Source organism: Elaeis guineensis, chromosome 12 (assembly GCF_000442705.2).
Source record: "Elaeis guineensis isolate ETL-2024a chromosome 12, EG11, whole genome shotgun sequence".
Classification (NCBI taxonomy): Eukaryota; Viridiplantae; Streptophyta; class Magnoliopsida; order Arecales; family Arecaceae; genus Elaeis; species Elaeis guineensis.
Window position 1 is genome coordinate 71,180,583 of NC_026004.2, and position 15,587 is coordinate 71,196,169.

Genomic DNA, 15,587 nt, shown 5'->3' on the forward strand with positions numbered 1-15,587 from the left:
TAATGGTTGGATCTAATCATGATTTTTAGTAGAGGCACCACACGCCTGCTGAAGAAAAGTCTGGGGCAAAATCCAATGTTAGAAGTTGTTTGGAGAAACAATTGATTATGAACCTACCCATGGATGCACTAGGGTTGGTCGAGCCACACTCGGGCTCGAATGCAGTCCATGTGGATTCTAGTACCCGCTAAGAGATTAATGTAATTCTTCGAGTTGGAGGTAAAGGCTACCAATTCGCAAAAAATAGTGGGAAGATCTTTAGACTAAAGTTCATATTTTCAGAATTAAAAAAATAATTCATATACTAATAGTTAGTATTTTCTCCTTTCAGTTATGGTCAATACACTATCCCTTCATTCGCTATTGGACAGTGACAAGCTCATCGGACCCAACTTCGATAGCTGGTATCGAATGTTAAAGATCGTGTTGGAGTATGAGAAGATTTTGTATGTCCTTATGGATCAGGCACCTGAAGAATCTGCAGCCAATGCTCCTCGTGCTGCAAGAGACACTTACATGAAGTGGCTCAATGATCACACGATTATGCGTTGCGTGATGAGGGCAGCTATAAACGATGAACTTAGTTATAAGTTCGAGGATGCGCAGTCTGAGAAAATGATTCAAATGTTGAATGAGTCCTTCGGCACCTTTGAGGATGCAGAGAGACATAAAACCTCTTGCACAGTATTCAATGCCTATATGCGAGAGGGAGCTTCAGTCACCGATCATGTATTATACATGATTGAGCAGATTGAACGTCTTAGCAAACTTGGCTTTCCGTTGCATGAACAGTTAGGCAAGGATGCTATCCTCAATTCGCTACTGAAATCCTACCTACCCTTTCTCAGTCATTATAGAATGACGAAGTTTGCAGTAAACTACCATAGTTTGCTAGGGTTACTGCAGATTTTTGAGAAAGATCATCAGCTCCAAAAAGAGCCAATAAATTTTGTGGGAGGTTCATCTATAGGACGTTGATCCTCTAGGAGAGGAAAGAAGAAAAAGATGCAAAAATCTTGTGCCGCCGATCCCAAGCAGAGCAAACCATCAAAAGTTGACAAGAGCCAGGTAGAGTGCTTTTTCTGTAAGAAGCTGGGTCATTGAAAAAGAAATTATCCTGCTTATATAGCCATCCTTGACCCAACTAGACCTAAGAACAAGAAAAAGAGGCAAGTAGTTGCTTCACAAGGTATTTATATGATAACACTTTGTAATTTCTCTGTTTGTGATACTATTACTTGGGTATTGGATACTGAAAGTCCTATTAATATATGTAATTCATTGCAGGGACTGCAGATAAGTAGAAAATTTCGAGAGGAGGAGCGGTTCCTTAACATTGGAGATAGAAGCCTTGTTCCAGTTCTGATCTTGAAAACCTTGTAGCTTGTCTTCAAGTCCAGTAGTGTCATGTTAGATGGTTGTCATTATTGTCCCTCCTTTATGATGAATGTCATTTCTGTAGGCCTTTTAGCCAAACTTGGTTACAAGTTTATAATAAAGGATAAATTTTGTGATATCATTGTAAATGATACTACAATTTTGCGTGGATAATTAAAATATGACATATACATAATATCACGGCCTGTTAATGTAGTGTACACACTTAGTAAATATCCCAAAATAGATAATGTCAGCGAATCCTATCTTTAACATTGTAGGCTTGATCATGTGAACAAGAATATAATTGACAGGTTGATTAAGAAATATGTCCTTGAGATAGATGATTGTGAATCATTGCCTACCTGTGAATCTTGTCTACTTGGTAAGATGACTAAGTCATCTTTTAAAGGAAAAGGTGAAAGAGCCAGTGATATCCTAGGTCTAATACATACTGATGTATGTGGGTCTATGAACATAAGTGCCAGAGGAGGATACTACTACTTCATTATGTTTACAGACGATCTATCGAGGTATGGGTATGTCTATCTTATGAAGCATAAGTCAGAATCATTTGAAATATTCAAACGATTCTGTGCTAAAGTAGAGAAATAAATTGGAAAGAGTATTAAGATCCTTCGATCAGATCGAGGAGGTAAAAACCTCACCAGTGAGTTTCTGACATATCTGAAAGAGGATGGGATTCTCTCACAATGGACCCCTCCTGAAACACCACAACATAATGGTGTGTCAGAGAGGAGGAATCGAACCTTGTTAGACATGGTCTGATTAATGATGGACTTTTTTAGTTTGTCAATATCTTTTTGGAGATATGCTCTAGAGACTGCCTGCTATATTTTGAATAAGGTGCCCAGCAAGTTTGTCGATAAAACTCCATATGAGATATGGACTAGACGTAAGTCGGTGCTCTCACATCTTAGGATCTGGGGATGTCCAGCTTATGTCAAGCATTTAAAGATAGATAAGCTTAGATCGAAGTCTGATAGATGCTTGTTCGTAGGGTATCCAAAGGAAACTAAAGGGTACTACTTTTATCTTGCTGCAGAATAAAAGGTGTTTGTCTGCAGCCGACAGTCTTTTTGGAAAAGGAGTTTCTTAGTGAAGGAGCTAATGCCTATAAAATTGAACTTGATGAAGTTCATGAGGTGGAAGGACCGACACATACAAAATTAGATTCGATTGATGAATCAAATTCGGAGCCAGTAGAGGCACCATTAAGAAGATCCGATAGAGTACCGCATCAGTCAGACAGATACTATGGTTTCTTGGTTCGGGATGGTGATCCTATTGAACTTGATGAGAACAATAAGGATTCGATCACCTATATGGAGGCCATGCAAAGATCCGACTCTCAAAAATGGCTTGAGGCCATGAAGCCTGAGATGGAGTTCATGGAGATCAATAGTGTCTGGACACTAATTGATCCGTTTAAAGGGATAAAACCCATAGGGTGTAAATGGATTTTCAAAAAAAAAAGAGAGCAGATGGGAAGGTAGAGACCTATAAAGCCCATCTAGTTACTGAGGGTTACCATCAGCGTTATGGTATTGACTATGATGAGACGTTCTCTCCTGTGGCAATGTTTAAGTCTATTCGGATTATGCTAGCTATCGCTGCATACTTAGATTATGAGATCTGGCAGATGGATGTCAAAATCATTTTTCTTAATGGAAAGCTGAAAGAAGAGGTGTATATGATACAACCTAAAGAGTTCACATCTATAGACGAGTCGAAAGTGTGCAAGCTGAAAAGGTCAATTTATAGACTTAAGCAGGCATTGAGAAGTTGAAACATGTGTTTTGATAAAGTAATCAAAATATATGGCTTCGTTAGAAACGGAGAAGAGCCTTGCGTCTACAAATGGACTTGCGATTCTGTGGTCATTTTTCTTGTGCTTTATGTGGATAATATACTGTTATTAGCAAATGACATCTCAGCTTTGCAGAGTGTGGAGCTATGATTGTCATCACAATTCTCCATGAAAAATTTAGGAGAAGCATCCTACATCCTAGGGATGAAGATCTATAGGGATAGATCTAGAAGGTTGCTTGGATTGTCCCAATCTACGTACATTGACACTTTGTTGAAGCGGTTCAACATAGATAATTTCAAGAAAGGCTATCTTTCGATAGGCCATGAAATTACTCTTTCTAAAAAGGATTGTCCGACAACTCTTGAGGAAAGAGAGTGTATGAGTAGAATACCATATGCTTCGGCAGTGGGATCTATCATGTATGCTATAGCATGTATGAGACTGGATGTGGCCTATTCACTAGGGCTGATGAGTAGGTATCAGTCAGATCCGGATGAAAAGCATTGAAAGATTGCAAAAGTAATTCTTAAGTATTTGAGAAATACTAAAAATCACTGGCTTATCTATGGAGACTCTGATCTGAAACTTATGAGATATATTGATTTCAGTTTTCAGTCAGATTATGATGACAACAGAAGTGTGTTGGGCTACGTATTTACCTTGAATGGAGAAGCTGTTTGCTGAAAAAATTTCGAGCAACATATTGTGGCTGATTCTGTATGCGAGGCGGAATACATTGCTGCATCAGATGCTGCAAAGGAGATAGTGTGGTTGCGAAAGTTCATTATCGAACTGAGAGTTGTACCTTCTATTGATGGTCCTATTTTGCTGTATTGTGACAGCTCCAGTGCCATAGCTCAGACGAAAGAACCTAAGTCGCACCATCGCACTAAACATGTTCTGCGCCACTATCACCTAGTGCGGGAGATCGTGAATCAAAGTGACCTCGAGCTTCAGAAGATCGATGGAAAGGAGAACCTAGCCGACCCCTTCACTAAAGCTCTCGAGATCAAAGAGTTCGATGATTTCAAATGGAAGATGGGTATAAGATACTACCCCGATTGGCTTTAGTCCAAATGAGAGTTATTGGGAATTTGTCATAAAACCAATCGTATGACAATTGAGTTCATCCTTATATATGAATTATTAATTATTGAATAATAGTTATTCTGGTATTTTTCATCACAAAGTGACATCTTTCTTGAACTCTTGTATTGTGATGAAGTCTCTAGAACTATGCTAGTGTACGATAAAGAGAGGATTTATCGTATAGTTCTTAAACAAGTTCGCGACCAAATGATACGTCATTACGGGACGATGACGTTTATTGAGTGAAGATCGTTGTGTGCCATATGGGTTAGTTGTCCTCTTAACCAAGGAGTGTGGTGACACTGGTATGGCATACAGGTGAGATGTAAAGGTACATCGTCACTGAACAGGTGACTCACCTGCTGAGCATCTGCTGTCAAGAACTGCTTGCAAAGCATATGGGTATAAGTATCTTTCAGATATGAGATCATCATAATGACTTACAAGCAACTCACTGTGCTTTGGTGCCGGACTATTTGGATTTTTAAAGAAATGATGGAAGGCTACTGGGTACAGTCAAGTATTTGCGAAGTCTGTTTGTGGTTCAAGATGGAATTGACCCCTCCGAATTATTGGAGTTGATGTATCATTGTATTTTAATTTAGTAAAGCCTTGGCCAGGGTAATCTATGAGATGGATTTGAAAGATTGAAATACAATGTAGATGAGCGATCTCGATTGACAGTTAACCTGAGACCACCCTAGAGCATTCAGGATCAAAAGGATGAATTATGCGGTAACCATGTGCATGGGTTTTAGAATATTCTTTTACGATAATTCGACCTATCGGGATATCAGAAACCATTGTTAGATGGTATCTCGATGAGTGCAGACATTGGTTCCTGTGCTATCGGCTTAGTGTTTAAACCTATGAAGTTACGCACATAAGTCAGACAAAGTAGGAAGGAATTGACCTATGTTTATATGTCCAATCTGAAAGTACTTGACTTGATTGAATATATAAGCTAACTTGATTGAGAATTGAGTTATGAATCAAATGGGATTGAAAAGTTGACTATGTCTAGCTAGCACTACACACGAGGTTCAGGTTCAATCCCGGGGATGAACAATTTCTATCTATGATCCATGGAATATATGAAAGATTGAATTTAAGTACTAATTAATTTTAGATTAGATCTGAATTAATTAAGCTTAAATAGGTCCAAAATTCAAGTTGGACTTGGTATAAAAGTTCTAAAGAGTTTAGGATTGACAGTCTTTCGAAATTGTTTCGATCCAACTTCGAATCAGATTCGAATCGGACCTATTTTGGATGAGATATGAGTATTCCTGCTTGCACTGAAAATACCCACTCATGAAGCATGATCAAAAATTAGTTTGATGCTTATTTGGGGCATCCCAAGTGGGTGTGAAAGTGGGTGCAAAATGGACGTCATAAGTGATGGCAATTATATCTCATGTAAGAGTCCTTCTTTCATGAGTATTGGACTAATTCAAATCAAATTTGAATAAAGAGTCCTCTTCTCATTGGATCATGAGAATTATCTATAAATAGAGAGCATCTCTACCTATAGGTGAAAGAAGAGAATAGAATAGCAAACTAATCAAATTGAGAGAAGAGAAAAAGAGAGAGAGATAGGCGTGTGAAGAGAGAGGTCCTTCATCTTCTACATCTCTCCCTTTGTTGCCGCCTCCTCTCCTTGGACGTGGATCCTTCTTAGGCATCCTACCTACTGGTGTGAGGTGTCACATCATCACATCTCATCTCTTGATTGATTAAGTTGCGAAGCCATTTGGTTTGGAGTTCATCCTGCTTTTCTGCGGCGTCTGACGTGCATGCAAAGTAGAGGGTTTGCATATCCAGGCCTCCGTAAATGTTTATATCAGATAATTTGAGATTTGATCCCTGGTTCCACTGTGATTCAGATAAGGATTTGATCCTTAAACAAGTGAAATATTAAAAAAAATTCTTAGATGCAACCTGGGTATTCTGGAGGAAAACTGTTCCCTTCCCTTCACCAATAACTGTTAGGTGAGGGACCCAATGACGGTCTTGCACTTACTTGTGAATGGTGGGTCGGACTTAACTACATAGTATAGTCAATAAATATCAGGTGAGCCCATATGACTTAGAGATCAAGTCACTGCAATATGTTTAGAGAAGCATCTGGGCAAAAGATGTTGGGAAATATGTCCCAAAAGCCAATCGTCAACCTATTGACGGTTGAGCAACCTTGTATTGTAATTGATTTGTTAATAAATAAAATATATTTTTGGCATTTTTATCATAAATTTTCATCTTCTAATGAACTCCATTATTGTGATGAAATTCTTAGGACTATTTAGGTTCGATAAAGAGAGGATTTGTCGATTAGTCCTTAAAACTGTTCATGCCCAAATGATAGGCTGTTAATAAAGACGACAGCTTGTATCGAGCATAGGTCGCTGTAGGCCATATAGGTTAGTTGTCCTCTTAACCAAGGAGTGTGGAGACACTGGTATGGCATACAGGTAATATATAAGGATACATCATCATGGAATGTGACCAACTCCAGAGCATTCTGCTGTCGAGAATGTCTCTGATGGGATATAGGTATAAGTATCTTTTAGACCTGAGATCGTCTCAGTGACTTGCAAGCAACTCACTGTGCTTTGGTACTGGACTAACTGAATTTCTAATTCAGTGACGGAAGACTTCTGGGCACAGTCAAGTACTTGCGAAGTTCGAGTGTGATCAAGATGAGATTGACTACTCCAAGAGTTGGAGAAGAATGAGTCACTGTATTTCAATTTAGCAAAATCTTGATCAGGATAATCCATCAGATGGATTTGATATTTTAAAATACAATATGGATAACCTGATCAGAGTTGACAGTTGAACTCTGAGGTATCCTATGAGCATTTTGGTTAAGGGGATGAATTATATGGAATCTATATCCGCATGGATTCTAAGGTTGTTGTTCTACACATTCGACATATCTGGCCGTCAAGTACCATTGCTAGATGGTCACTTCGATTGGTATAAAAATTTATTTCTATACTACAGGCTTAGGTTCGAACCTATGAGGTCACACATATTTGAGTTCACGATCCGATCGGATGGTTGATCAACAATTAAGAATCGTTCTAGGGTTAAATGATCAATACGATTGACATTTAACTCAGTACAAGTGTTACAGGAGGATCGATTAATAATTTGATTGCTAATTAACTTAATTTAATTAAGCCAATAGATTGAGATTAAGTCTAATTGAATATTATTTAATTAGATTTAGTTTGAGCTTGATTGGATCAAGTTCAATTGGTTTATTGGATAAGTCAAGTGCAAGGAAAAACTAGTCCTAGTTCAATTAGGACTTAGGTCAACCTAATTTTTTATTTGATTAAAAAGTTAAATCAAAATTAAATCAAATTTAATCTAATTAAATTAGGTTTTTAATTAGATTGATTTGATTTTGATTTGATTTAGTTTGAGAAACCAAATTTGAACAAGTCATAGATTGAACCCTAGTAAGACTAGGATTCCACCTTGTGCCACCTTAGCCCCTCACGCCCACTCTCTCTTATTTTGTGTGATAAAATCTTCTCTCCTAGGCCTTCATGCATGTCCAAAGCTTTTCACTCTTTCTCTCTTACATAGAATGTAGTTGTGGACCAAGTCAAAGTAGGAATTAGTTTGGATTTCAAATTCTGTGAGATAGAATTTTAGGAAACCAAAACTCTTTCCTTATGGTATTGATTTTATTCAGATTTTTTTTGAGATTTTTGTGGATTTTATGGCACATATTGTGCACCCTTTTCTGGTGGTCCATTGTAGAAAAAGAAGGAGGGGGCACCCAAGAGTTGGGCACCCCTTGTCTTGCCCTATTTGGATTTTCTTTGACTAGGTATTTGATCTAGACAAGAATTCTTCATATCTCTTTATTTCAGATGAATTTCTTCTTGAGATTTTCATAGATTATAAAGAATTAAGAGACCTTTGAGGCATGTGAAAATTAGAGGGATAGAGTGTTGGGGCATGGAGATATAATAGATACAAAACTAAGTATCTGGATTAGAGCAAAGAGAAGAAGAAGAGGGTCTTCTTTTAGGGTTGCTGAGTTCACCTCTTTTCTTCCTCTATCTGTGAGTTTTCTAAGAGTGTCTCATATCTAAAACTCCTTCTCCTATTTCTCATCTTTGAAAGAGTCCAAATCAAGAAGAAAGAGGCATCTGATCGACCATCAAGGAAGGATCAGCACAGTACTAGCATACTGTGCTGATTTTCTGGACTAGAACTTCTGATCGTGATTTGTGGGCTCATGTGGATGATTCCTAGAGGTCGGATGTATGTGCGGATCACAACATCATCCTCAAACTTGGATCAGTAAAGTTAGAATATCTAACTTGCAAGGTAATAGATCTGATCTATTATATTTTACATACATTAGATGTAGTATTGAAACATGTTGGTAAGATCAACATGTAGTTCTTGCTCTTTGTATTTTAATTTTTGATTTAATATCATGTAATAATCATATAATAAATTCTTAGATCTAAGAATTCTCTGATTTTATAATATAAATTTTGATTTATTTTAATCTTCCGCTGCCTAATCTTGAAAAAGTTTCGAGATCTAATCCTGAAATCCTAGATCTGGTTCCTTCAATTGGTATCAGAGCCTAGGTTGTTTATTACATGATTATTTATACATAGTTAGATTATTTCTTAGATTAGATCTAATTTATAATTTGATTATTAAATCTAAAATTAAAATTTTTAGATCAATCACGAACTGTAGGTTGTCCTGCTGTAAGGTTTACCCCTTACAGTGCAAATATTGTCTTAGTTCGTGTAGATCTATCTTTAATCATAAATTTGTTAGATATAATCTAAATTAAATTTATGATTTATTAGATTTAAATGGTGTTTAAATTTAAAATAAAATCTTTTCATTAATAATTTCTGCGTAAAGAACCATCATATATTTGTCTGAAAAATTTGTGCAATTTAAAGTTGAAATTATTTCAATTACATGAACCTGTTTAGATTAGATCTAAAGTAGTTTCATGCTTATTTCACTTACATTTTGATTATGAATCAAACATGCAACTTGATTGATAGAACCATGTTATAAAAATATTTTACAAATATGAAAATTATTTTTGAAAAGCTGAACCCCAACCCTCAGCCCAAAACTTAATTGAGAATTAAGAAGTTATTTGATTAGGTTCTAGGATTGTGAATTGAAGAACCTAAGACACAAACCATAATATATTGGGTTAATGGGTTAGTGAAAATTAGGTCCATTAATTGGGTTAGACTTAAGATTATATTAAAGATGGACTTATTTAGAGAATTGACTAAATTTAATCGATTGTTGTCTTAGATTAGGTCAAGGATTCTCTAGATCAATTACAATAGTTGTAGTTGGTCAAGTCCATGTCTTTAACGAGAACCAAATGGACTTGACTCTTGGCTAAGTGGTCTAGCACGAACTGTTAAATTGATCTAATCAAAACTAATTAAATCAGTTGGTGTCTAAGATAAACCAGATCGATGGTTTTTAATTGACAGTCCACTTACCTGACCATTTCTGATGGTGTAAGGCAAGCTTTGGTAGACCCTCCCACTGATCGAACTTACTCGGCCTCTTAGTGAAATTATATTTTGATCGGATCACTTGATTATTTGAGTTGACCCATGTCAGCTAGGTAAATCAGTGTGACTGATTTAGGTGCTCCTAGACCAGCCCTTTTAATGATCTCCCTTAAGCTAACTTGGTGAAGCCAGTGGGAGGATCATGATAAGCTGGTTCATCTGACCTTCTCCTCTAAATCAATTAAATCTTTAAAAATTATTAAGTCTTTAAAATGAAATAGTTATGGTGATAACTAGATTATAGCCTCCCATTAAGTGGATGATAATAGGTCCATCAGTTGGATAATCATTAGAGGCCCAAAGGCCTGGTGCTTATCGACTGATGGAATTGTCATTCATAATATGATTTCTTGACTGTATCTATCTAAATGGTAGTTAGGTTAGCCAACCAAAGTTGGGCCTAATCATTCGTTGGCTAGATGGACCAAGTATGGTCATGTTAATGGTTGGACTTAACCAGACCTTTTCAGTGGAGACCAAAGCTTACTGATTAGGGACTGGGGCAAAATTAAAATTATTAAAAATTATTTAGAGAAACAATTGGTTATGAACCTACCCTTAGATGTACATAGATTCGCCAACCAAAGTTGGGCTTGTGTGCAATCTAAGTGGATTCTAGTACCCACTAAGGAATTAGGATAATTTCTCGAATTGGAGGTAGAGGCTATCAATTCGAATAAAATAGTGAAAGAAATTTTTTGATTAAAATTTAAATCTTTAGATTTAATGAATCAATTACTAATTAGATTATGATTTTCTTTTGTGCGGATATGGCCACTTCCCTATCGCTCCAATCATTGTTAGACAATGATAAGTTGATGGGATCCAACTTCGGTAGCTGGTATCGAAAGTTGAAGATAGTCCTGGAGCATGAACGGATCCTATATGTGATAACGGATCCTGCACCTGAGGAGCCAGCTGCCAATGTACGTGGAACAATCAGAGACACTTATCAGAAGTGGCTCAGTGACCGGTCCACGGTGCGCTGCATCATGTTGGCTGCCATGAGCAACGAATTCAGTCACAGATTTGAGACAGCTCAGCCAAAGGATATGCTTCAAGTGTTGGAGGATGTCTTTGGCACATCCGATGATGTGGAGAGGCACAAGACTAGTTGTGCCATCTTCATCGCCAAAATACGGGATGGTGCCTCTGTCACGGATCATGTATTGTACATGATCGAGCTGATGGAGCATTTGAGTAAGCTCGACTTTTTCTTGCATGAGCAGCTTGGGAAAGATGCAATACTGAACTCGCTATCGAAATCTTATCTCCCATTCCTCACTCATTATAGAATGACAAAGCCTGAAGTAAACTACCATGGGTTATTGGGATTGCTTCAAAACTTTGAGAAGGATCACCAACTCCACAAGGAGTCGGTGAACTTAGTGGGAGGTTCCTTTTCTGGTTCTCGACCTTTTGAGAAAGAAAAGAAGAACAAGAAGAAGAAAGTGAAGAAGGTGCAAGTTCAGACTGAGACATTAGTGCAGGGCTAGACCAGAAAGATCAAGCTCGATAAGAGTCAAGCTGAATATTTCTTTTGTAAGAAGTGGTGGTACTGGAAGAGGAACTGTCCTCAGTACATTGCCTCCCTGTAAGGTATTTATATGATAACTCCTTGCAGTTTCTCTATTTGTGATATAACTGACTGGATATTGGATACCGGTAGCCCTTACCATTTTTGCAATTCGTTACACGAGTTGCAGGTCAGTAGGAGATTCGAGCAAGGCGAGAGGTTTCTGAATGTTGGAGATGGAAGATCAGTTCCAGTTCTAGCATTAGGAATCTTGAAACTTATATTTGAGTCCCATACCGTTGTTCTTAATGATTATCATTTCTGTCCCAGTTTCTTTTTAAATGTTATTTCTATAGGCCTTCTAGCCAAAAATGATTATAAAATTTTAATAAAGAAATAAATTTGTAATATCATTATAAATGGTGTTACTATTTTTTGTGGACATTTGAACAATGGTGTGTATATGTTATCACAACCTATTAACGTAGTCTATTCTACTGGCAAGCACCCTAGATTAGATAGTGTATCAGATATCTACTTATGGCACTGTAGGCTAGGTTATATAAACAAGAATAGGATAAACAGGTTGACTCAAGAGGGAATCCTCGAAGTCAGTGATTGTGAATCACTTCCAACCTGTGAGTCCTATCTTGTTGGTAAAATGACCAAGTCACCTTTTACTGAAAAAGGTGAGAGAACTAGTGAGCTCTTGGGCCTAGTACATGCTGATGTATGTAGGCCCATGAGAACAAGTGCTAAAGATAGATATTTCTACTTCATCACTTTCACAGATGATCTATCCAGATATGGATATGTCTATCTGATGAAACATAAGTCAGATTTATTTGAAATTTTCAAACGATTCTGAAGTGAAGTAGAAAAATAAACTGGAAAGAATATTAAAACTCTTCGATCTGACCGAGGAGAAAAATATCTTTCTAGTGAGTTTCTCACATATCTAGGAGAGAATGTGATTCTCTCCCAATAGACTCCTCCAGGAACACCACAGCATAATGGCGTGTCTGAAAGAAAAAATCAGACTCTTTTAGATATGGTCCGATCCATGATGGGTTTTGCCAGCTTACCAATATCTTTCTGGAGATATACACTCGAATCGGTCTGTTATCTGTTAAATAGGATTTCAAGTAAGTCTGTAATTAGGACTCCATATGAGATATGGACAGAGCGTAAGCCAGCACTTTCACACCTTAGGGTTTGGGGGTGCCAGACTATGTCAAACGGTTAGTTATAGATAAATTTGGACTTTCGTCTAACAAATGCACATTCATAGGGTATCCCAAAGAAATCAAAAGATAGTTTTTCTATCATGCTGATGAACAAAAAGTGTTCATCAGTCTTAAGGCAACCTTTTTAGAAAAAGAGTTCCTTGGTGAAGGAACCATTGCCTCTAAGGTTGAACTTGATGAAGTTTAATAGGTAGAAGGATCGACAACAATAGCTGAACCTGAGTCGGATTTGATTAGATCAGATCTGGAGCCCAATGTACCTACACCATTAAGGCAATGCGGTAGAGTACCGCGTCAGCCAGACAGATACTATGATTTGTTGATCCAAGATGGTGATCCCATCGAACTCGATGTGAACGATGAGGATCCAATCATATATATGGATGCAATGTAGAGATTTGATTTCGAGAAATGGCTTGAAGCCATGAAATCCGAAATGGAGTCCATGAAGGTCAACGATGTATGGACATTGGTTGACCCACCTGAAGGGGTTAAACCCATTAGGTGTAAATGGATCTTCAAAAGGAAGAGGGGTGCAGACGGAAAGGTGGAGACCTATAAAGTCCATCTGGTTGTCAAGGAATATCGTTAACATTATAGTATTGACTATAACGAGATGTTCTCCCCTATGGCAATGCTCAAATCTATTCGGATAATGCTTGCAATAGCTATCCATCTGGATTATAAGATCTGGTAGATGGACGTAAAGACAACTTTCCTGAATGGAGAGCTGACCGAAGAGATGTATATAATACAACCTGAGGAGTTTACATACACAGATGAGTCCAAGATGTGCAAGCTTCAGAGATCTATTTATGGATTGAAGCAAGCTTTTCGGAGTTGAAATATGTGTTTTGATAAGGTAATCAAAATGTATGGCTTCGTTAAAAATGGAGAAGAGCCCTGCATCTATAAATGAGCAAATGATCCAGTTGTGGTATTCTTTGTCTTGTACGTGGATGACATTCTCTTAATCGAAAATGGCATCCCCGCACTATAGGGAATAAAAATTTGATTGTCATCGTAGTTCTCCATGAAGGATTTGGGTGAAGCATTCTACATTCTAGGGATGAAGATCTATAGGGATAGATCTAAAAGGATCCTTGAGTTATCCCAATCCACGTACATAGACACTGTGCTGAAGAGATTCAGTATGGAGAATTCTAAGAAGGGTTATCTACCGATAGGCTATAGAATTTTTCTCTCTAAGAAGGATTGTCCGACAACTCCTGAAGAGAGAGAGCATATGTGTAGAGTCCCATATGCTTCGATCGTAGAATCTATCATGTACGTCATGATATGTACAAGGTCAGATGTGGCATACTCACAAAGAGTAGTGAGTAGATACCAATCTGATTCTGGAGAAAATCACTGAAAAGTGGTTAAAGCCATCCTTAAGTATTTGAGAAATACTAAAGACCAATGGTTGGTTTATGGTGAGTCAGATCTGAAACTTGTGGGGTTCACAGACTCCAGCTTTCAATCTGACCATGATGATAGCAGAAGCGTGTCGGGTTATATCTTTACTCTGAAGGTGGAGCCATCTACTGGAAGAGTTTCAAGCAGCATATTATGGCAGACTCTGTTTGTGAGGTGAAGTACATCGCAGCATCGGATATCGCGAAGGAAGCTGTGTGGCTGAAGAAATTCATCATCGAGTTCGGAGTAGCACCCTCCCTCGATGGTCCGATCCTGCTCTATTGCGACAGCACTGGTGCCATTGCTCAGGCGAAGGAACCCAAAGCACACCAGCGGATGAAGCACATTTTGTGCTGCTTCCATCTGGTCTGGGAGATCGTGGATCAAGGTGACGTCGACCTTCAGAAGATCGACGGAAAGAAGAAACTGACTGACCCCTTCACTAAAACCCTGGCGATAAAAGAGTTTGACAACCACAAGTCGAAGATAGGTATTAAATACTGTGTCAATTGGTTTTAGGACAAGTGGGAGTTGTTAGAAAATATGTTCCAAAAGTCAATCGTCAATCTGTTGACGGTTGAGCAACCTTGTATTGTAATTAATTTATTAATAAATAAAATATATTTTTGATATTTTCATCATAAGTTTTCATCTTCTAATGAACTCTGTTGTTGTGATTCATCCTTAGGACTATTTAGATTCGATAAAGAGAGGATTTATCGATTAGTCCTTAAAACTGTTCACGACCAAATGTAGGCTATTAATAAGGACAACAACTTCTATTGAGCATAAATCACTGTAGGCCATATGGGTTGGTTGTCCTCTTAACCAAGGAGTGTGGAGATACTGGTATGGCATACAGGTGAGATGTATGAGTACATCATCATTAAACGTGACCAACTCCAGAGCATTCTGCTGTCGAGAATGTCTCTGATGGGATATAGGTATAAGTATCCCTTAAGCCTGAGATCGCCTCAGTGACTTGCAAGCAACTCACTGTGCTTTGGTACTGGACTAACTGAATTTCTAATTCAGTGACGAAAGACTTCTGGGTATAGTCAAGTACTTGCGAAGTCAGAGTGTGATCAAAATGTGATTGACCACTCTAAGAGTTGGAGAAGAATGAGTCACTGTATTTCAATTTAGTAAAACTTTAGCCAGGATAATCCATCAGATGGATTTAATATTTTGAAATACAATGAGGACAACTTGATTAGAGTTGACAGTTGAACTCTGAGGTGTCCTATGAGCATTTTGGTCAAAGGGATAAATTATATGGAAACTATATCCGCATGGGTTTTAAAGATATTGTTCTATACATTCGACCTATCCGGCCGTCGGGTACCATTGCTAGATGGTCACTTTAATTGGTACAAAAATTTATTCTTATACTATCAACTTAGGTTCAGACCTATGAGATCACACACATTAGAATTCACGATCCGATCGGATGGTTGATCGACGATTAAAAATCATTCTAGGATTAAACGATCAATACGATTGAC